The following is a 24,188-nucleotide window of genomic DNA, read 5'->3' as shown; positions in this document are numbered from 1 at the left end:
TGCAGGGCTTGCTGATGCTTGACACCAAAAGTGCAAAGCTGATGGAAACCACATCCTGTCTAAACAGTCCTTCTGTAACTTTGGCTTATGGTGGGGTTTGTTATTTCAGTCGCTTCTCTAAGGAAGATTCATAGGAATGAGCGCAGGTGGGAAAGTAATCTTATGGCTCATAGAACCCCATTAACTAGCCTGGCCTGTGCTCCATTTCACTCTTGGATAAGTCTGGGAATGAATGATTTACTTGGGAAAAGAGAGGAAGGGGAGAGTGAAGACAGAGAAGTAAAAAAAAGAAAAGTAAGGGGTGAGTAGCAGACGGACGGACTTTCTAATAGGAAACCAAATGTAATACACCACGAGCCTGAATTCTTCAGCCATGAATTCAAATAAGAAAAAAAGAGACGGATGGAAGAAAAATCCTGAGCAGAAGGCCTGGGGTTGGTTACATTAGAGCTTAAGTCAAACATTTCAAGGACAGATTACTATCAAGAACTCTCATTGTTCTCGTCTTCCTTCAAGCAGGTAGCCTCTTCGAGTTACACTAATCCCAGCATCACTGTTCATATAACCCCTGTTCAAGCAGGAAATGTACTTGGCCCCTCTGAAGTAACATTTAGACCATGTCCAAAGCTAGCATTACTGCTGTGACCTGCAGTGGGCACTACTTTGTAAATCCTCTTATTCCTCTGTGGTCTGTGTGAGCTGATTTTCTGTGACATTCTTTTTCTAGTTTCACAATAAGACATTTCAATGAAAATGAGACAGCTTTTAAAGCGCCATTGCAGATACGACTTAGTCTCTGGACTCGGGCCTGGCTCAGTATGATGGATAAAGTTGTGCTTTATGATTTTTGTTCAGAATCAAGATGAAAACTTGTAGTTATGCTGGCAATGTGGCATCAAAGATCACAGCAATGGCCAAAGACGTTGCTGTGATCACAAGAGAAATTATTTGCATTTCTTAAAATATCTCAGTATCTCCTTAAAAGACGAGCAGAACAACATTATCACGATGCTATTTATGTTTTCAATGAATGAACTGAAATGCGTTTGGTGTCATTGCTGTGGTTTTATGAATAAAATGTGTCAAAGTTAACTAAATCCCCATGACCCTGAGCTCCTGCACTTAGATCCCAGGCTCAAAACTTAAAAAAAATAGATAAATAAAAATGTGTGCATCTGACAACAACACTCTGGGAACCCTTTCAGGCAATGAAGCCGTTGGCTTGACAAATGTAGCTAAACTCTAACAAATCATACTGCCAAACACATTATCAATAAGCCTAAAAGATGGGATAATTAGGCTGGCAGATGTGGCTGGTGACATCTCAAGGTGACACGCTTTTCATTTCCGCTGTGTTGAAGGAAGGGTGAAGGGACCACTAAAGGGGCCGCCGTTGCCAGAGATTCAAAATAAGATGCCAGAAAAGTTCTGCTGATACTGCTGTGCTTGCGTGGTCACAAGGCCATATGCTTCGACTTTAATTATGAGGGACTTGGGGAGAGAGGGACTCTGGGTTGAACTATGAATCACTGCCACTCTGTATGCCCCAAAAGCCCTGTTCTACTGGATTTAAACTGCGCCCACGCAGGTCTGCCACCGTCTATAAATATACCCCATGCTGATGAATGTATTAAATAGACAGCTGATAACACGGTGCATTCCTATATACCCTTTTTCAGCTTAATAAAATCCATATATCCAGAATGTTTAGTGTTATGTGAAAAGGATTAAATGGTGATTGTTAGTATAACCTGACCTAATGCATCCGGCCCTTTAAAATGTGGAAGCAGAAAAAAGCAAACGTCAAGCTACAACTCTGAAACAGATCGGTGCCGAATCCTCCAGTTAACAACTGGAAGCTTACTACTTGAGTTCTGTGTGTGAAGGTGGGTGTAGCTGGAGCAAAAAGTCAAACTTAAATTAGTGATGTGCTCTTGTTGCCCTTCAGCTGCCTCCAAAGACAAACAACTCAAACTCCAAACCTTTTGATAGAGAGTCCTGCTCCACAGCAGATCACTGAGGTTATTACTTATCCACCCAGCATTGTCCTGCTGTAGCACACGAGTGGCACTGCGGTCTAAAGCTTTTACAAATATTGAAAACTAGGCCTTAAGTCGAGCATGTATACTGAAACTTTGAACCCTCGTGAGGTCTAAAGCAATCCTCCTGTTCGGTGACACAAACCTGCCTCTTACAAGTAGGGCAGGTCTGTGTCACCAGGACCCCCAGCCTCAGCTCTTTTCCCCTCAGGTAGAATGTTGTGACCCCCAGCTGTATTAATTATCCCGTCCAATGTTGTCAGCTAATTAACTGACACTTAACACAGGAACCGCCTGGGGCAACTCAATGCAATTAATCAGTGTTGAGAAATACATTAAAATCCTTCCTACACATAATTACTATAGAGTTTCTGCTTCTGCTGAATTTTCGTGTATTTACACTTGAAGTTTACACAAACAAAAATGCCTCACAGCTTTAGTTTAGACTCGCTAAAGTAGCCGACGGAAATGTAATTAACTAAAATGTGCATGTAAAATGAAGAGCAACCACTTAACCTAACCCCATGCAAGCTGGGGCACCTGGAGAGAGCCTACACATGCACAGGAAACACATGCATGCATAGACTGCACAGAAAGGCCCCGGGCAGCTGGTGGGTTTGAACCCAGGAGCTTCTTCCTGTGGGGCAACAGTGCTCACTGCGGCACCACCGTGCTGCCACTGGCAGAAACATTCCTAATCCTGAAGATATTACAGTTGATACTGCAGTTCGAGAGGCTAATCATAAGCTTACACTCTAGCATGAGTGATACTTTTTTTTTTTTTTAACGTGTGTTTAAAGAAAAATCGATACAGCATATTCAGTAAATGATGCTGTAATATGACCTGTCATATGTTAAAGGACATATGACCTGGAACATGTCCTTTAACATTCCAACGTATCCCTCTTTACTACATTAAAGTTTATGCACTCTTTGCATTTATTACCATCATGACAAACTGGTTGAATGTCAACACAATCTAAAGGAACTGACAAAAAGAGAGGAGGAGGAGAAAGACAGAGAAGCACTTAGGAAACGAGACCCGTGGAGTCTGACAAAGCATAAAACTAGTCCAGCACAGAGGGAGGTGACAGGGAGTGTCATACGGTTGCAACCCCCTTGGCGGGGGAAGCACGGCTAAGGTGCAGTAACATCACCAGGTCAAAGCACAGCACAGTCAAGGTGCGACTGCTACAGAGTGCGCTGTGATTTTGCATGTGTGTAGAAAAAAGTGTACGAAAGTGAGACTAACTGATCAGATTAGGATGACAAAGTTATGGCAGCGACTGCGTGTCGTTAACTGTGTTTCTCCCACCAAACCCCACCCCCCCCCCCACCGTGGGGAAGGAGGGAAGGGGGAGGAGAAGGATATGATGACAAAGCTGGTGAAATGATGGGCCGCAGATGCCCTTCACCAACCTCTGAAGATGAACAGCTCCATCTGGGAGCCACTGATAAAGAGACTTGTTCTGCAGAGGGTCGTGAAGGTATTTCATCGTTTATCCTCTGGCTGCCCTGAATTAGAGCCGCTGCTGCTACGGACCCATCCTGATCAGACATATTGACTTCCACAAGGAACACAGATTTCCTGTTACAACTGTATATGTGACGACTCGTACATGTGCGCTCGTCCTGAGTTATTTATTATGAAATGCTACCCTACACTTCTGCTCTACTACAATACTGCTGGTGGTTGTATTGTTTACACTGTTTGTGTGTGAATGTTTGTTGTCATGGCTCCTGTACACACACACACACACACACACACACACACACACACACACACACACACACACACACACACACACACACACACACACACACACACACACACACACACACAGCGAAAGTAGTGCACTCATTTCCAAATCCACAAGATAAAGTTCCAAACCTTCACAGGTGTGTTGAGGTGGGATGAAGCTTACAGCAGAATTTGAAGACGGGTGTGGTCTGACCCGTGAGTATTAAGCAAAAGAAGGGATTAAAATTCAAAAGATTTCCACATGAATGCATGACGACCATTGCAATTAATATATAATATATGAATGTGAAATGTGCCTCTGTGCAGTGCAACCAAGTGTCCTTCTTTCCGCTTCTCCATTAAAAACTAAAGTGCAAACGGAATTTAAATGTACAAGTTTTAAATGGATGAAGTATACCGCCTGACATGATCCCTTTTGTCTTGTATGACGAGGTTGGAGGGGTGTAATAGTGTTTGTCTGAGTGACAGCTGCTAGCAGGGGAACAAGAGAAAAAGCAAACTTACAGTAACCTTACATGTCAGAGGCTGACAGTGTCAACAGTGTGCTGTTTAAGAGGAAGGCCCACAGCAGCTTTGAAGTAGACTGAGGGGAATTCTGAGTGTTTGCATGGTTTACAAATGCAGACCAGCAGCTAATTAACTGCTAACCTAGAGACTGAGCACATTCAAAAAGCCTGAAGTATAGAAGTTCAGATGTGTGTTGATAAGTTAGGTAAGGACACTTTAGCTGGAATGATACATGCAAAAGCCTAAGGGTGCCTGAATACTTTTAGAACAATCACATTAATGGTGGTTAGCACAGTCACCACACACCAATGCTGGGGCGTTTTTGGGAAGTTTGCATGTTCTCCTTGCGCTTGTGTGGGTTCTTTCCAGGTATCCAGCTTCCTCTCACACTCTCACATGCAAGTCAGGCTAATTGGTGATTCTAAATTTGCTGTGGGTGTGAATGCGAGAGTGTATGGTGGCTCATGCCCTGTAACAGCTGGAATAGGCTCCAGCTCTCACGGACACTGAATTGGAGAGGCAGTTCAGAAAATGCATGGATGGATGGTGTGACCAAACATAACCAGCTGCTAAAACACTTTGTGTTCAGGTCGTATTTGTTATGAGATGTTTAAAAGAGGACTGCAGAGGTGAGAAAGTAAAAACAAGTTTTATTCAACAAGCTGATGAAGTTCAACAAAGACCGTGAACACAAACTGCAACAGCAGGATGGCAGGTGCACAGGCAGGGTGTCTGTCACAGGAGGGTGAGCAGACAATGCGAAAAAGGCCGGACTATATATACAAGGGAGAAGCGAGTGCGAACAACACACAGGTTGTGCAGAGAATCAAAAACGAAGAGGAAAACAAAGAGAGCAAAGCAACCAGAAACAAGTCAAGAGCTTTATTACCAAAATAAAAAAGACAAAGACAAGGAAACATGGGAGTACTTTGAAAAGGATATGAGAAAGTATATCAATTAAATCATAGCAGGGAAAGCTGAACAAACCCATCAACAAGAAACCACTGTGTTTCACTACATCCGATACAATTAAATTTGAGTCATCTAAGTCCGTGTGAACCTCCTGTGATTTGATAACGGTGTAGTGCTGGCTCCATATGTGATTAAAAAAATGAAACTGGAACGACCTCTGCGTTCATTTTGTCGTTTCTCAAAAATTTCAGATCTTCATTTTATCATTGTAGCATCAGGATAAGTGATTGTACCACTTTAATGAATATGCTGTTAATGAGCTTCAAACTGTTGCATATAAACGGCTGATTACAGCATATTGATTTGATCCCATTATGCAAAGAAAATTCAAATTATCATTGGCTGTGGGATAAAAGATGACTTAAGTATAATTTGGTATCGAGCATAAATAAAAGACTGAGAGGAGAAAAACTAGTGGTCATTCAATAGAACTTCCCTGTAGGAAACTAAAATAATCCATTTCTCTGTTTTGAATTATACAACTTTATTATACCCCAAGGCTTTGGTAATGCTGTTTCATAAGATCCCTGTCAATAAATCTCATTAAAGCTGCTTTAGAATCAAGGGAAGCTAGGGACAGATGCTTAAGCACGGGCTTTCCAATTTAACAAGTGAATGAATAAATGGGCAGAGAAAACTCAACTGGAGGAGTCGCTGCTCACTGATCGCTCTTCTTCCCATGTTCTTTGCATTCGGTGGGGCTATTGGTGGGGAGCTAAGTGAGAGTTTATAATAAGCAGATCCGGAGAAATGCTAAACAACGGCAGGTCCCGCAGCGATTTGTCAACGTAATCAACGTCATTGATTATGACAGTGGCGCACTGCAAAGACGCTTGCACCTGGTGAAAGCATAGATTCCCCTGGAGAACAAATCTGTTGCAAGAAAACATCACCCACAATCATTTAACGTCATTTACGCTAGCTCGCTCTGTTGAGGTTATCTGCATGCATATATATTCATCGTTTAACAGGAGTATGCTTAAAAAGAAGAAGACGAAAGAAACGCAGAGGAGTTCTGAAATGCAAATGCGCGACTGCTGACACAAATTGCAGGAGTTATTCTCCTACATTTATCCTCCACGCCACGTGACAAAAACGAACAACTCTCGGAAAACGGCTGACTCCAAATGTTAACAGTTTGTGATGGTCCGCTTGCTTTTTTGACTTGCTTTTTTGACTTTCTAACTCTAACATTTTCAATAAAGACTCTTTATCCAAAACACAAATAACAGAAACAATATACTGTACATACTACTTAATCTCTAACAATCTTCAAAATCATTTGAACTGCTTTGTTATGCTAATGAATAGAAAAAGAACTTTTACCTTAAAAAACCAAGACACTGCAGTTATTCTGATAGCAACCATCAGCCCTGTCAGTCATGGCTCTCGTCGAGCTTAATTTTATTTTTTATTTTTTTTTTATTTAACCTTTATTTAACCAGGAATGTCCCGTTGAGATCAAAGACCTCTTTTTCAAGGGAGTCCTGGCCAAGAGGCAGCACATTTCAAGACAAATACATACGAACAAACAAAGTTAAAATTACACAAAACAATTACACATTATTGAGGCAGCCTGTAGGCCTTTGAGTTTAGTTTTAAAAACATTTAAAGACAACAATTCAGTTAGTTTCCAGTCTTTCTGTAACATGTTCCATGAAAAAGGCGCAGAGTGGACAAAGGCTTTCTTACCCAGCTCTGTGCGGACAAGGGGAACAGACAACAGCAGCTGATCATTTGAGCGCAAGGAGTAAGAACCACTATTTGTCCTTGTGACCAAAGTACAAATATAAGGAGGCAGCAATCCAAGCATAGCTTTGTAAATAAAAGTGTACCAATGCCCCTGTCTTCTAATGGCCAAAGAAGGCCATTTTACTCTTAAGTACAAATCACAGTGATGGGTCAGGTATTTACAATTGGTAATAAACCTCAAGGAAGCATGATACATCGTGTCCAACATTAGAAGACATGAAGAAGAAGCGTTCATATACAGAATGTCACCATAATCTAACACAGATAAAAAGGTTGCAGTGACAAGACGTTTTTTTACTGCAAAAGAAAAGCACTGTTTATTACGGAAGAAAAAACGAAGTTTAAGTCTCAGTTTCTTTACTAGTCTCTCTATATGTGGTTTAAAGGTGAAGGAGGTTAAGAATTCTCTCTCCCTCTCTGTCCCTGTGCTGAATAAATTATAGCCCACGCATGTTTTTCAAAGTAAATACATGCTGAATAATTGCTGCGCTCAAGCACACTCTGCATCTTCACTCCCCTTAAAACTGCACCCACTGCCTAATCTGCCTTATCATGTCCAATCCACATTCACGACTAGAGGGCTGCTGTTTGAGGATTTTGTCTTAGAATCCAATGGGGGGGGGAAGACGAGGGCCCCTGAAGGCATGACCTTCCCTCACTGCCACCAATTATATCAAGGCCTTATAAAATATAGATTATGTGCCATCTTGGTGCTGACATATCTAATGGCTTACAGCATGGAGAGAGTGCGCGGAGACCACGGGCAGAACCTGAGGGGCGGTGGAGTTGGACATGACGAGATGAAGGAAATAACACAAAGAGTGACCTTGATGGGCCAAGCCTGGCCTGCTCCGAGAATGACTGAACAAACGAACAAACGAACGAACGATTGAATGGACAGGCTTATTTCCACAGGATTGTTTGATCGATTCAAATCTAATCAAGGCTCCAAAATGCACTGATTGCAATGATATTCATTAGCCTAAAATGCAATAAAAATGTATTATTAATGGATAGGAGCTGAATTTGGAACAATTGGCATTTAACTTTGTGTCTTAACCTTTCAGCATAAATGTCAAGTCAAATTTTAATAGAAAAAGTTTGGAGTTCACCCAACAGTGAACGCATACATTTTAGCCCAAGTGTCTTGTTGGACACATATATATTCAAATCAGAAATGAGATTTACAAACAATCTTAGTGGCAAGATTTCATATTTCATGGGAATGCACGATAACAAAGCATGAAAGCTTTGCAAGCCTCACCTACATGTTCCATCAATCTTTCACACACATGGCAGACAGAATCACAATCACATATTCCAAGCATGCATGTTTGATATGATCAGCTGGACTGCAAGAGGATACATTTTGTCAACAAAATCTGGATTTTTGTGGTGGTTTTAATCAAATGTTGGTTGCTGCTATCAATGTCTTGTGTGAGTGTTCCTTTTACCTAGGCCTTTATTTTGCCTCATACATAAATCTACAATTTATCATAAAACTGAATGATGGAATTATTAAGTGTAAGACGATGATGACAAACAGGCAGCATGTAAATAAAAAAAGGAAAAGAAAACTTATTTTTACCTTACTTCTCATTGAAAAGTTACCGAACTCTTCGTTGATTTCACAGCAACTCTATCACTATACAAGAATATATTCTTCCCACACGGCAGCGTCTGAGGCTGAAAAATCAGCTCAGTGTTTCTCACACATTTAGATTTTATTTGTGGTAGTGCTCCTTTGGAAATATTTTATTTGACAGGTACTACATGAGAAATAAATAAGTGAGCAATGTATTCACCTGCCTTCTGCAGAGATCTTGTGGCCAAACTTCAACTCCAGCATCTTAGACTGTAGCTTCTTCTCTACACTCTGATGGTGGACTAGTCAGCTCTACAACTGAGGTGTGGCTAAAAAACCAATGCAACTCACAACAGACCTTCAGAGTAGAACTACTGTCACCTGAGATCTGCATTCCAACACGATGGAGTTCATCAAACATTTAAGAAACACTGAATGATATGAACAGTTGCCACAATAGCAAACTGGCCAAACTTTCAATATAAGGGCAAGCTGATTGTCCACGAGGAAATCAGTTGTAGATGCCGTCATTCTCTCAGGTGGGTTAAAAAACCCCAGCAGAAACAAAAAAATTGCAAACTTAGAAATTCAGCCAGGGATCAAATAATTATTTCCCCCTCTGTAATTTCTCAAGCTTCCTGATTCACCTCAGCAAACGTGTTGCAGCAGGTGACAGCTTACTCATTTTTGATGATGTGTGTGTGATGCAATCATGAATCCTATAAACGGCTCTTCTTAATCAATTCTGCTGACATTGATTGATGGACTAGAACTTCATCTTCTTCTTTATCTTCATCTTTAACGTGACCAGGTGGGTGTATCTCTCTGTAAGTAGCGCTGTATAAAGCGATTTGAGCACTCAGAGTAGAAAAGCATTATATAAGAAGCAGTTAGCTGGAGCTAACCAGAATTTAGCTTCTTAACTGGCAGAAGTATTCCAAAGTCGGCAGATTCTCGATTGAAATGTCTTCATCTGGTGCTGATAGGCTTATTCAACATCGTGTGAACTCATCTGACAAGGTGAGGTAACAGACCTTCATTTATATGCAAAATTACTACAACCACAGTATGTGTAGCAAGCAATGCAGAAAGTCATGTGCCCCCACCCACACCCCTAGTGGTTGTAGTCCTAAACAACCGCATAGACTGTTTATGCCAGGGGTTCAGACTGCTAGTCTATTTTTTACATCACTTTCATTTTCCCACGCTGTCAAACTCAATCCTGACATTGTTGTTCTAGTCCAATCATTTTCTTGTCCGCCTTCTGTGAGCCAATCAGCTGCTGTTGTGTGTGCTTTAAAGCACGATCTGATATCGTCGTGTTGGTGTTGTTCCCAGATCATCATAGTAAATGTTGTTCCAGGATCAACATTGGAAGCGACCAATCAGAATGTTGTGACGTCATACTTTTGCGACTTTGGGAAAAACCGCCTCTGTCCGCCAATCAACGGACTCTGACCCTAACCCTTTAATAAACGGTAAGCAGAATTGATATTGTCCTTGCAACATTGGAATTTCATAAATGCACGAATGGCTTGGCGCGCAAAAGAATAACGTCACAACAATGTGATTGGTCACTTGCAATGTTGAACCTGGAACAACATTTTCATGATGGTCTGGGAACAACACCAACATGACGACATCAGATCATCCGTGCTTTAAATGTCATCGTTCTTCAGTCTCACATTGGTACAGCCTACCTCCTCTCCATCTCTGTCTCACCCTGGTCACTCAGAGCCCCATCCGAGGTGCCATCTTTATTTTTACCAGGGGGTCCTGTCCTAATTTCCTAATTTCGGGACTCTGTTCTGCTATGATGGTTCATTGGAGTCTAATCAGGAAACACCTTTGAATTGAATTGTATATCTTATAAACTCATGTCCAGTTCCTCCAAATGATTTCTCCTTATTGAACTCTTACATATACTGTATACAAAATAAATGTTGACACTTCCTCACGATCCCTTTTATTTCTTTGGAAACGTCTCTTCTGAAAATAAAAACTGTCAAATCAGCCATTTCACCAAAGCTACAGCAAAAATCTGTGACTCTGATGACAAATGACAAGGGAGCCGCTGCAAAGCTGTGATGACCGGAAGGGACAACGCTTTCACCTTTGGTGCGCTCTGTTGCGTTACATCTTTCTGAGCATTCACACGGACAAAGATACAAATGCGACGTGTGTTGCAGAGGCAGTGTCATTATGACTGCTAGCAGAGGATGAGAGCAGGTCAAGACTGCTTCGCTGACCTTTTAACCTCCACCAATTGATTCCTTTGTCCCGGCTCTGCTCTTCTCCTGCCTGGAGACGGCACAGAAAAATGGCTGTCATTCATTTACTTGTTGGGTCTTCTTTGAGGTTTTTGTTCTTTGCTTTCTTTCATCCGCTAAAATTTTCATGGGCTTTCCTTCCATCTTTCTTACACTCTATTGTCTCTTGTTCTCCTCAATTTTCTTTGTCCATCGTCTCTATTCTGGTCAGTTATCTCTAAAGCTCCATCTTGGAGGAAATCTGCTTAGCAGCGTTGAGCATACTTGCTTTCCAATTAAATCAAGATGTATTTGCCTTTCAAAAACCTCTCTTTCCTCACTCTTTCTCCCATCGGAATAATTGATGGAGGTCTCTGGCCTCATGATGAATGGCTTCCAAGCCCGGAGATGAATAGGAAGATGAATGATTTCACCCCTGCGAGGGCCGGAGAGGGCTGGAACAAGGAGTGCTGACATTGTGACAAATACACTGACCATAGCAACGAAACCTGGTCGAATCAGCAAGGGACAGAGGGGTGGCGCCCATCGCACCTCAACAGACGTTCCCCTCACTTACACCGCCTCTGCACGTCTGTCTAACCGACGGACAATTACCTGAGCCTTGCAATTAACTGCAGGCGCTGTTATAATGCCCGTGGCCTGCCAGGAGACGAGCAGACGTGGCGTAGAGCCAGCAAGCTGGGGCTTGGAGAGCTTTGCATCTGATGCTTGTGTTTGTGCACTCAGTGGAATGGTGGAGGCCAAGTGAACAGGTGCGGTAAGGTAAGAAGATGCCCCAGGTGACTTCATGTGGATGGTGTCGCCACAGCCCCGGCCAAGATTTCTAAACTGAAGCAAGTTTTCTCTCTGTCTTTCACACAACTTGCTGTCACACAGCTGAGACATAGCAAATGTTTATAGGAAAGAATTCAATGAGCATATGACGGACCATCTGTCTTAAAGGGCCAGTAAGTAAGACTGCTACTGGCCCACAGAACATAATGACCATAATATATCCACGTAGGGGGTGACAAGATTGTTGATCAGTACCACTGACTGAATGATTATGTTGCCAGCTGGTGAGCTGCTGGCTCTACAAAACTTTCTGTCCTGAACTGTTTTGGAATGAAAACTTTTCTCTGGTCGCAAACAGGCTCATTTAACTTTTGTTGGTCCTCTTGTGGTGTGCTGCTGATTTATCGTCACTTTTTCAACACTGTGGGTGACGTTCATTTTTATGTTATATATCACCTATATTCCGATTTTCAGAATTTCTGGAAATTAAAAAGAATTAAGCATTTTCCTCTCTCTTTGCTATACTCAGATTGGCTTCACTGAAAGTAATGAGGTGACTGGTTTAACTGACCTGATTTAGCTTCTTGTGGGTATAGCAAGAAAAACTGGGCTGTCATAGGCAGCAAAACGAGGCTTTTTTGTGAACAAAATAGTATCTGCACAGAAAAACATTAACAATTGCAGACACATGTCTGTTGGACACCAATACATGTTTAAAATCCATTTTGTGAAACATTAAAGCCCCTGACAGACTGTCCAGTCTATCACCCTACACTGAGGTGTCCAGGGTGTAGCCCACCTCTCGCCCTATAACAGCTGGTATAGACTGCAACCCCCTTGTAAGCCTTAATCGGAGAAACAGAAGAAAATACACTGATAGATGATTGGTAAAAGTGAATACCTACACCAATAAAAACCAAACAAAGCAGATCATAATAACATTTGTTTTGCAGGTTCATATGCATTACTACAAGCTACAGTATGATTGCAGTTGTGAACAGATTTGACCTAAAGCATAACTTGTCTGGCAAAGTTTTAAAATCCTGAATCTCCTTTAATTAGGCAGATAGGAAGCTCCAGAAAGTCATGCCCTTAACTGAGTGTAGAGTTTGTGACAAGTCCAGTTATAAAAACATTAAAATCGGTGGCACTACATAAAATATTACAATGCTGAAATCCCAATGGAAATTTGGCCAGAACTTTCATAGTCATATAAACTGGTTTTATAACAGGGGTTCATGCCTGAGTCAAGTGGTTATACAGTATGAAGTATCAGAAAAGTCAAATTGTCCATAAATTAGAGAATTATGAGCAGTTTCCAATTCTAGGAAGTTTGGGGATTGCTTCTAACAATTCTACTTACCTTCAGATTATTATTTTGCTACCAATGATAGCCATTATTTTATTTTTTTTTAGAGTTTGTGGGTGCTCTGCATGACCTTAGTATGATACAACTGCCTCCCCAAAAATCTAATAAATGGCTCATCAAATACTGCCTACTGCTAATAGCATCTCTAGCTGTGGGAATAACTGGATTTAAGTTAGCACACACACACAGCCATTAGATCACCCGCCGCCCAACAGAACAACCTCAACCCGAATCACAAACCCCTGACTGCTACAGCAACTTCTTCCACATTTCTTTCTCAATTTTGAAATGAAAACAAAGCTTAGCATTTACAGTTTTTTACAGACGCTAGGACACATTTCCCAATACTTAGGTCACAGTTGCAAAACTCTTCACACAATCCTCCTAACTGACCGTCAGCTTGGCAAAGCAGTTCATTTCACATTCAAAATGCACTACAACTACCAAAACACTTCATTCAGGTCTCAAATAAACTCATTCTTCCAGAACACTAGCAAAGGTTGACAGCCGACAAACACACTTTGTCATCCACAAAACAATGACCTAAAAAAACACTAACAACATGTAGCATTACACAGTGTTTCCTTGTGTAAAACAAGGACACATCTCTGTTTATAATTTCAATATATGTTACTGGAATGAATCAGACATCATGCAGAATTCGTTAATATTTGTTTATGTATTTTTATTTTTTTGCACTAAGTAATCCCAAAATACAAGAATTTGTATACACACCATCCACTGATACACATACAATAGTAATGCTAATCTACTCGGTCTCCTCCATTTGGCCACAGGTTCTCATCCACATCACATCTTATGTCATCTAGGGCAACACACCTAGGAAAGAATCTTCTGGCTGCCAGAATTGAAGGAGTTGAAAAATTGAAGGAGTAACACCTGTGTAGATGTTCATCTACAATGAGAATCAGCTGTGGCTGGTTACAGTTTTTTACAGACGCTAGGACACATTTCTCAATACTTAGGTCACTTTTGCAAAACTCTTCACACAATCCTCCTAACTGACCTTCAGCTTGGCAAAGCAGTTCATTTCACATTCAAAATGCACTACAACTACCAAAACACTTCATTCAGGTCTCAAATGAACTCATTCTTCCAGAACACTAGCAAAGGTTGACAGCCGACAAACACACTTTGTCACCCACAAAACAATGACCTAAAAAACACTAACAACATGTAGCATTACACAGCGTTTTCTTGTGTAAAACAAGGACACATCTCTGTTTATAATTTCAATATATGTTACTGGAATGAATCAGACATCATGCAGAATTCGTTAATATTTGTTTATGTATTTTTATTTTTTGCACTAAGAAATCCCAAAATACAAGTATTTATATACACACCATCCACTGATGCACATACAATAGCAATGCTAATCAACCCGGTCTTCTCCATTTGGCCACAGGTTCTCATCCACATCACATCTAATGTCATCTAGGGCAACACACCTAGGAAAGAATCTCCTGGCATGCCTGATCCATCCCTGGCAATCTTCTGCTGATATCTCCAGGCATCCAGCATTCATTGCATCCAGGAGGGACATTTGATCATGTGGATGATGGTCGTAAACCTTCCACCGCCATGAGGAAAAGAATTCCTCTATGAGGTTGAGGAATGGAGAGTAAGGTGGGAGGAAAAGAGACTCCATTCTGGGATGGGCTGCAAACCACTCGGTGACTGCACGGGAGTGATGAAATGCCACATTGTCCCATACAATTATAAATGTTGCCTGATTCCTTCTCTCCGCATCCCTTTCCTCACCTAGCACAACCCTTCCATAGAGATCATGCAGGAACGCAAGGAGCTGTTCAGTGTTGTATGGCCCAATCAGTGGTCTGTGTAACAGCAGTCCATCAGTGGATATTGCTGCGCACATTGTGATGTTGGCACCCCTCTGGCCCGGGACATTCACTGTGGCTCTCTTCCCAATCACATTCCTCCCTCGTTGACGTGCTTTGGCCAAGTTGAAACCTGCCTCATCCACAAAGATGAAAATGTGGTGCGTTTGCCTGCCTTCAATCTCCATGACTCATAAGCTCATAAGCTGTTACAGTAGTAAATTTGTATAATTGTCTTTGTGTGTGTTTGGTTTTGTTCAAAAACAGATCTGTATTTTATTCTGATCTTACCTGGACATACTGGTTCCTGAGTTGCTTGACATGTTCAGAGTTCCTCTCAAAAGGCACAGTGTACAACTGCTTCATCCTGACCTGATGTTTTTTCAGGACTCTAGAAATTGTTGTTACGCTTACACTGTGAATATTTGCGAAGGTAACGTTGTCTGCCAAGACTCTTTGTCTAATTTCAGTGAGTTTTATCCCATTGTTTCTGATGACCATATCAACAATGGCAGTTTCCTGCACATCAGTGAACATCCGTCCTCTCCCTCCTGTGTGAGGTAACCGTTGAGTCCTAAGCAGGAATGCAACAACAATTACACAAAAGCTTATTTACTTCTGAAATGTGCAAATGCCCCTGCAGAATTCAAGTTACCTGTTGGTTTGCCGGAAAACTCTAACAATAGATGCCACTGTAGAGCGTTGCAGATTTGGCTGCACTCTCTGACCAGCCTCTCTCATTGAGTGACCATGATTTACTACATGATCAATTACAGTAGCTCTGATCTCATCTGAGACTACAGCTCTTGATCTTCCTCTTATTCTTCTTCCACCACGCATACATATTCCTCGCCCCCTCCCAGCCACTCTTCTTCCTCTTTCAGCCACTTCTCCATTTCTGGCTGGGTCCATGTTTACGTCACAAAACAAACCCATTCAGCAGTTGTCTCCTTTTGTAATGGAATTGAAGGAGTAACACCTGTGTAGAGGTTCATCTACAATGAGAATCAGCTGTGGCTGGTTAAACTGCATTTTTAGATTTAAAATATGTTTCAATAAAATATTGCTGTTGAATTTTGCTGTCTTATTCAGTTTTGCATTGTGTTATTGTTTTGGCCATAAGTTTAACAGTTTTGAAAACAGTATGTAAGCACATGCAAAATGTCCTGTCCGTACAAAGATTTTTGGCAGTTGTGTCTGAGTGAGAAGATAATTCATGAAATTTGAGAGATGTAGTCATTGAATGCATTTTGTGCCAAAACAATGATAACTGGTCCTCAGTTTAGCCCACATAGACTTCTGTTGTGCTCACTGTGTGAGGAGTTTTGCAAACGTGACCTAAGTATTGAGAAATGTGTCCTAGCGTCTGTAAAAAACTGTAAGTCATATTAAAAGAGTCTAACAGAAATGAATACAGTACCAAATATTATCATTATTGTTAAATAAATGTGTTTTTGTGCTCTGGATCTTTAGCTGATATTAGGCAAGTATACATGTGAGCCTTAGCAAAGTGAATCCAACTAATCAGAGTAAGTCAGCTATGGCAGAGATCCAAAAATAAGCATTTCATAAGCAAGGTTTTAAGGCAGCATAAGGCAAGTTTCAGGAACACCCAGGACAGATTTTTGCTGCCTGACTTACTGGCACGTCAGTCATAAACAAAGTTATGTAACACGGCAAAGGGAAATGTTTAAAAAAATAATGACAATGTGTCAGCCAGAAGAAAAAAGGTCTGTGGTCACAGAGATTATGAGATCTCTCAACAGTGAATGAAACACACTTACTAACATGACAGGTAGAGCATCGCAAGACTACTGACTATTACACTGAACTGCACACTACTGTAAAATGTTTTCTGTACAGGCAAAAAGAAGTATAAGGCAAATATGTACTCTTCTGCGTAACACATTTGTTCTGCCTGAAGCTCCACAGAGTGCATTTATGGACCACAAGTGATTGCTTGTCAGCTTTCATGAGGCATTTATGTGATGCTTGCATCATTTGTGACAAGGCGATGGAAGAGTATGCCGGTTTATTTAGAAACATCTTAAATATAAAAGAGCTTGAGGGTTATGCCTTCTTTTCTTATGACATTCAACACAGCAGCTACAACAGTGTTTTGAAGATGCTGTAAGACACGTTGATAAGTTTGCCTGAGATATTGAGTCCATTCATTATGGAGGTAGTGTTTTCAAAAACGAACAACTGGTCATGGAAAGTGACCTGAAATTAAACTTTCTGTAATTTATGCAACTAAGGATAAAGTCAGTTCAAAAGGTACAACAGAACAAAATTAGGTTCATATTGACTTGACAGCATCACACAGTTGCAGCATCACACAATTGCCTGCATATCCATGATACAAATGTCCCATTCTACCACCCAAAGGTGCTCCGTTGGATTGAGATCAGCTGACTGTAAATTGGGGCTGGTCAAGACATCAATTTGAGATCATTTGAGCTTTAGACATGGCATGGGACAGAGATGGACATTGTCTGCAACATTACTCTGTGGCATTTAAATGGATTAGTACTAAGGACCAGCCTGAACTGTTGATTCAAGGCAGGATGGTCGATGCTTTCATGGGACTTAGACCAAACTCTGACCCTATTCTGTGAATTTCACGGTGGATTTATCAGGCCAGGCAACATCCATCCATCCATCCATCTTCTTCCGCTTTATCCGGGTCAGAGTTGCGGGGGCAGCAGCCTAAGCAGAGAAGCCCAGACCTCCCTCTCCCCAGCCACCTCCTCTAGCTTGTCCGGGGGAACACCAAGGCGTTCCCAGTCCAGCGGAGAGATATCTCTCCAGCGTGTCCTGGGTCTGCCCTGGGGCCTCCTCCCAGTGGGACATGCCCGGAACACCTCACCCAGGAAACGCCGAGGAGGCATCCTTGTCAGATGCCCGAACCACCTCAACTGGCTCCTTTCGATGTGGAGCCCCTACCTGATGGCCGAACTTCTCACCCTATCTCTAAGGGAGAGGCCAGCCACCCTTCGGAGGAAGCTTATTTCCGTCGCTTGTATCCGCGATCTCGTTCTTTCGGTCACCACCCACAGCTCGTGGCCATAGGTGAGGGTAGGGACGTAGATCGACCGGTAAATTGAGAGCCTTGCTTTTACACTCAGCTCCCTCTTCACCACCACAGACCGGTGCAGCGTCTGCATTACTGCAGCTGCAGTCCCAATCCGTCTGTCGATCTCCGGCTCCCTTCTCCCATCACTCGCGAACAAGACCCCGAGATACTTGAACTCCTCCACTTGGGGCAGGAACTCATGCCCGACCCGGAGTGGGCACTCCACCCTTTTCCGGCTGAGAACCATGGCCTCAGATTTGGAGGTGCTGATCCTCATTCCCGCAGCGTCACACTCGGCTGCGAACCGTTCCAGTGCGAGCTGGAGGCCCTCACCCGATGAAGCCAACAGAACCACATCATCCGCGAAAAGCAGAGATGAGATTCTGAGGCCACCGAAGTGAAAGCCCTCCGCCACTTGGCTGCGCCTAGAAATCCTGTCCATAAAAATTATGAACAGAACCGGTGACAAAGGGCAGCCCTGGCGGAGCCCATCAACAGGCAACATTTTTTCAAAATTTCTAATCCCATTTTGGTGACTTGTGTGAATTGTTAGCTGACATGAATGGCAGCTGAGAATCAGGATACTATTTATTATTATCATCTGCTTCAAGGTTCAGTACATTGTGCATTCACAGATGCTCTTCTACATACCTTGGTTGTAAAAAGTTATCTGAGTTACTGTTTGCTTCCTATCAGCTTTGAGCAGTTTAGCCATTCTCCTCAGACCTCTGGAACCAAGAGAACTGCCATCACGGGACATAATTTTATATGTATTTTTTTCTCTGACCATTTACTGTAAACCCTCTTTCTTTTTCTTATTTTTGTCCCTAGCTGGCGGTCTGCAGGGGAGGTCAGCCACGAAGCCAATACATCGCTGTGGGTGCTGTAACAGTCACAATGGTGTGGTGTCCCTTTAAGACACCCAAGTCGAGGGTTGATGGTGTCATCAGTTTGTGCCACTGCTCTGCTCTCTCTCTCTGTGATTGTGTGGACATGTGCTTGCACGCTAGTATATGAGGAGGGACGGATTTTATGTTTTACCTCTCCAGACACCTTTGTTTGCAACGTTATGGGTTGTACGAACACTGTGCGCTATGTTTGTTAAGCTGCAGCCGTTCAACCGGGCTTATATGGTTGATGAAGAGAAGGTATATTAAAGAACACACTGTGGAATTCCCAACGCCAGCGTGAGTGTGTATTCTTTTGGCTACCCTGCTAAGTGTTTTGCTGCCTCCTCTCAACCACTAAACGCAACCCGACGTTACAAAATGGCGCCCGAACATCTTCTCTTGGACCTCGGTATGCAGTATCTTCGAGCAGTTGATGATTGGTCCATAAAAAGGTACGATGCGGCAAAGTGGATGTCTGCCGTGTTTCGCGGGAACGGACCAGGCTGGCCTGGACGCGGACGTCGGGAGGATCGAAGGGTCGCGGCGGTGCATTTCCGTGGCAACGACTGGAGCCGCTCCAGCGCTGTTTGTGGACTGTGGTGCCGTTCTCTATTTGGCCTCTTCGTCGTGGCTCCATTGGATGTGCGTGGACCTGCGTTTCCTGGGCGTGGGTTCGATGCAGCTTTGCCATAGTTCCTGAATTTGTATTTTTTCTTATGTATTTCGTGTTGGTTACTGTTGTGACATGACTGCTGTTTAAGTTTTCTACAGTACTTTCTGGTACTGTTTTCACATATTATGCTTACTGTTGCTGTTTTTGAGGAATAAGAAGAAACACAATGAAAGAAAAAGGGAATTTCATTCTGTAATTGTCCTGGCTATCCTAAGTTTATTTTCTTTCTTTAACATTTATTTAAATGGACATTCACCATGTGGGACACTGTCATGTATGCCAGTTTGTCGATTTTGCACTGTACATTTCCCTGTTTTGGTTTTAACTTCTTATCCTGCTGACCATGTATGGAGGCTGGTTAAGTCTGGACTGTACCGATGCTGTAAGGGAGGAGGGTCACCTGGGTCCGGCTGAGGACAGCCTTTGTTTAACCCAGGGGGAATATGTAACAGCCACTATGGTGTGGTGTCCCTTTAAGACACCCAAGTCGAGGGTTGATGGTGTCATCAGTTTGTGCCACTGCTCTGCTCTCTCTCTCTGTGATTGTGTGGACATGTGCTTGCACGCTAGTATATGAGGAGGGACGGATTTTATGTTTTACCTCTCCAGACACCTTTGTTTGCAACATTATGGGTTGTACGAACACTGTGCGCTATGTTTGTTAAGCTGCAGCCGTTCAACCGGGCTTATATGGTTGATGAAGAGAAGGTATATTAAAGAACACACTGTGGAATTCCCAACGCCAGCGTGAGTGTGTATTCTTTTGGCTACCCTGCTAAGTGTTTTGCCGCCTCCTCTCAACCACTAAACGCAACCCGACGTTACAGTGCCTTAGGGCAACGATGCACTTCTAGGCCTTGTGATCTCTGGCCTTGAGGGTTAGACGTTGTTGTTTAAGATCATCTTCAATTTGCTTGATCCAAGTCTTCTTGGGTGCGTCATGCTTGATTCTCCAATGGGCGGGGCGCTGCTGCAGCAGAAGGCAATATGTCAGGCGATGGTTGCTCATGCCACAGATGTGGCCAAACCATTGCAGTCATTGCTTCTGGATCAGCACTTCCATCGAGTGTTGCTGGTGACATTGACTACATATCGTGCTGAGATGGGAAGGGAGGGACACTCGGAGAATCTGATGCACATGGCACATTTGGGGTGACCGTGGCGCAGGAGGTTGGGAAGCGTATCTGTAACTGGAAGGTCGCCGGTTCGATCCCCGGGCTCTCTGTCCTGGTCGTTGTGTCCTTGGGCAAGACACTTCACCTACCGCCTACTGGTGATGGCCAGAGGGGCCGATGGCGTGATATGGCAGCCTCGCTTCTGTCAGTCTGCCCCAGGGCAGCTGCGGCTACAACTGTAGCTGCCTCCACCAGTGTGTGAATGAATAATGGAATTGTAAAGCACTTTGGGTGCCTTGAAAAGCGCTACATAAATCCAATCCATTATTATTATTATTTGGAAGACCTCGAGCTTGTTGAGGTTGTGCTTGAGGATGACCAAGGTCTCGGATCCATAGAGAAGAATGAGCAATACCAGTGTGCAGTACAGGCGGATTTTGGTGATGAGGGTGAGATTATCTTCTTCCAGACGCACCATCGGGGGGGGGCAACCTTCTCTGTAAATCCTAGAGAAGGTTGCCACTTAAAATGGAGCATCAGAATGGAAAAGAACGGTGATTTAACTTCAGCAGAGTGTCAGCAGAATGTCTACATGCCTAAATGCATTGAGCTGCTGCCATATGATTTCCAGCACACATGATGAGTTCAGCTCTCTCCATGATAGATTTTGACTTCTTTATACAGTAAATCTATATATGTGGACCACCATATTGTACTTTCCAAATACCCCTAAGCATCAAGCATCAGTTCTTCTATCATTGGAGGAGAAAAGTGGGAAAACGGTTGTGCCTTAGAGTACACTGTGTGCTTCTAAAGCACCATGCCGGATGCTTTGAAATGATATCTCAATTCATGATATTACTCTTCAGTAAAACCCACAGCCAAGGCCCAATACAAAGGTGGAGAGGAGAAGTGCTGCTACATCGGACTGTGTTCTGGGCTACGTGCACTGCAAACCCAGGAGCAGTATAGGGATAAAAAGGTTTGAGCTGTGCATGCAGAAAGGAAGGCACAAAGAGGAGAGTGAAGGGCTTGGGGACTTGACAGTAGGAGATCCATTTAGATTAGGCGGTTTTAATATCCTCTGAAGTTTCCAATAAATGCCAGTTGGAACCAGTGCTACACTGTTGTCATTTGATTGTCCATCACCTTTGCACATAACCTCGGATGATGCAGTTCTGAATTGCTGCCCTGACTGGCCTTGTATCACTGCCGTTATATCAACAACAAGTGATAAAGCCATCCTGCAATCTGCTGCTTTCTACACTGTGAGGCAATTTAGAGACAGTTACCCAGGTGCCTGGAATAAGCTTAGCCAGCAAGCTGCCCAGATGAAGCATTCCTGGGAAAATATGCTGAAACATAATTATTAATTTCACACTGACTATTGTTGTAAAACATGAAGAAGAGAGTTATTACTTATACAGACAGGCAGATAGAGGATATCCCCTTCACTGCATCTGCCTACTCTTTACAAAATATCTGCAAGTTCTACAACTTAAATGCTAGCTCAGAGGAAAAAAAAAAGAAAGGAAAAAATGTTTTTCCAAAACAGAGTGGCGCTTTCGAGCTAACTTTTCTGTCAAACTGCTGTTTTCCTTTTAAATTAGTCAATAAAGAAGTCATGATTGCTCAGCACGATTTCAAAGATTTAAAGCTGTAAAACTAAGCTGGGCGAGAGAAAAGAAAAAGCAGTGAGGTCAAACTCTGTAGCTAAAGAGGCGTCCAGATGGATGATACAAATTTTTGGCCTTCTGGAATTGCTTGATATACAGCAAGCCAAGGGGTTTTTTCTTCATGTTTTCTGTGTTCACGGCAGCTGTTTCACACTGGACGGCTGCGCGCTGTTCAAACATGGAGCCATGTGCTGCACTGGTAATGAAGAGAATAGAGCACGATGGCTTCTGGTACCGCTCACTAATGAATCACGGCAGTGGTGGCACAACCCACCAGCCTCCCGCCTCCTCCTCACAGTTGTCAAATGAAAAATTATTTTGCTAATGTTCTACCTATTTTTCCTTCACATTCATTACTGACTTGAATCATGAAGCACAGATTCAGAGTTTTCCCTGAGAAGTAGCCAGAAAACTTTTTGGGAGTTTTGTACAAGCTTTTCCACTCATACTATATTTTCTTTGTGTGAATTTTGCAGGCCCATACTGCAGCTGACAGCCGTCAGTTTAAAAAAAATACAAATGATAAATATGTAATAATTATTTAAGGATTGTGTTCGTGCATTTAAAATATAACGAGCTGGCTTTTGCTGGCAGTGTGTTTCCTGATAACTAAATAAAATGCTGATGAGGGATAATAAAGCACAAGCTATGTTTTACATCGACAAAAATGCAACATGGTAAATATCTCAGTTTAGTCCACAGAAAGAAAAACTTAAACCACTCTCCTCTCTTATATTATTCATGAGTTCAGATATATACAGGAATGTAAAGCAAGCAATACTTCAAAGAGTAAACACAGTTGGTCTGTTAAGTATGTGCACAATGTCTCTGTACACCACCACTGAAGCGACTGTAGTAAAGACCTGGCAGAGCTTCTAAAGAAGAAATACAGTGTCTTGATGCATTCTCAATCATCCAGGTAAATAAATCTCCAAAAGTTGATTCTGTTCATCTGGACGTAGTGTTTTGTGGGAGAAACGCTTCATCACTCATCCAGTGACTTCTTCAGTCTCAGCTGACTGCAGGTTTCCCCAAATCTTATAAAGAGTACATTTGCATAATGACTGAAACCAGCCCACTGAAGGAACAATGGGCGGGAGGTCAGTTCCTTAATCTTAATTATGCAAATTCTCATGACCATTGATCAACAACCACTGATCAATGGCCATGAGTACCATTCACAGAGAGTTGAGGAAAGGCTGCAATCACAGTTTATAAGATTGGGGAAAACTGCAGTCAGCTGAGACTGAAGAAGTCACTTGGATGAGTGACGAAACGTTTACGCCCGGATGAACAGAATCAACTTTTGAAGAAATACAGTGTTTTGTGATACCATTGGTTCTAGACTTCAGGCATGACTGCAGAGTATTTCCACCCAAGTATTAAAAAGAATCTTTTTATTTAAAATTGTTACTTCTCCAACACATTTTGAGTCTTAGAAAATGCAGCAATATGTACAAACCAGCTGTAATTTCTAAACACTTAATGCAATACCTCTGCACTGCAATTCAAAATAGCACAACAAGCAAGGCTTCAGATCTCGAACTGGAGATCCACCAATCCATTCTAAGATCTAATGCTGATCCTTTGGTAAGTATTTATCGAATACAGAGGTAAATTAATAAGCTCTATTTCCTTTTCCTTACAGCTTTCTAAAAACTGTTAAAACAAAAAGTAATGAGAGTGAGACAAAGCATCAAAGTAACCCCAGTTAAAGTAAAAAATTATTGCAAACATACGCAGAAAAGCTGAGCCCAGGATATCAGAGGAATTATGGAAAGTTCTGGAGGACATTATTTATGCCTAATGCATCCTAACTGTAGTTTTCTTGCCAAAACTGTAGACATTGCAGACAGTTTTACAGCA

At 42.4% G+C, this 24,188-nt stretch overlaps 1 protein-coding gene across 1 annotated transcript in view; it reads right to left on the bottom strand.

Annotated features, from left to right (window-relative positions):
- astn1 (astrotactin 1) overlaps positions 1-24,188 on the bottom strand; it is a 481,448-nt gene that overhangs the window by 197,334 nt on the left and 259,926 nt on the right. The gene's annotated exons all lie outside the window — the stretch shown is intronic.

The sequence above is a fragment of the Rhamphochromis longiceps genome, linkage group LG18 (assembly GCF_057381845.1).
Source record: "Rhamphochromis longiceps isolate RC_006_pf linkage group LG18, R_longiceps_female_GT1.1, whole genome shotgun sequence".
Classification (NCBI taxonomy): Eukaryota; Metazoa; Chordata; class Actinopteri; order Cichliformes; family Cichlidae; genus Rhamphochromis; species Rhamphochromis longiceps.
The sequence above is the reverse complement of the archived record's forward strand: the minus strand, read 5'-3'. Positions and strand labels throughout refer to the sequence as shown.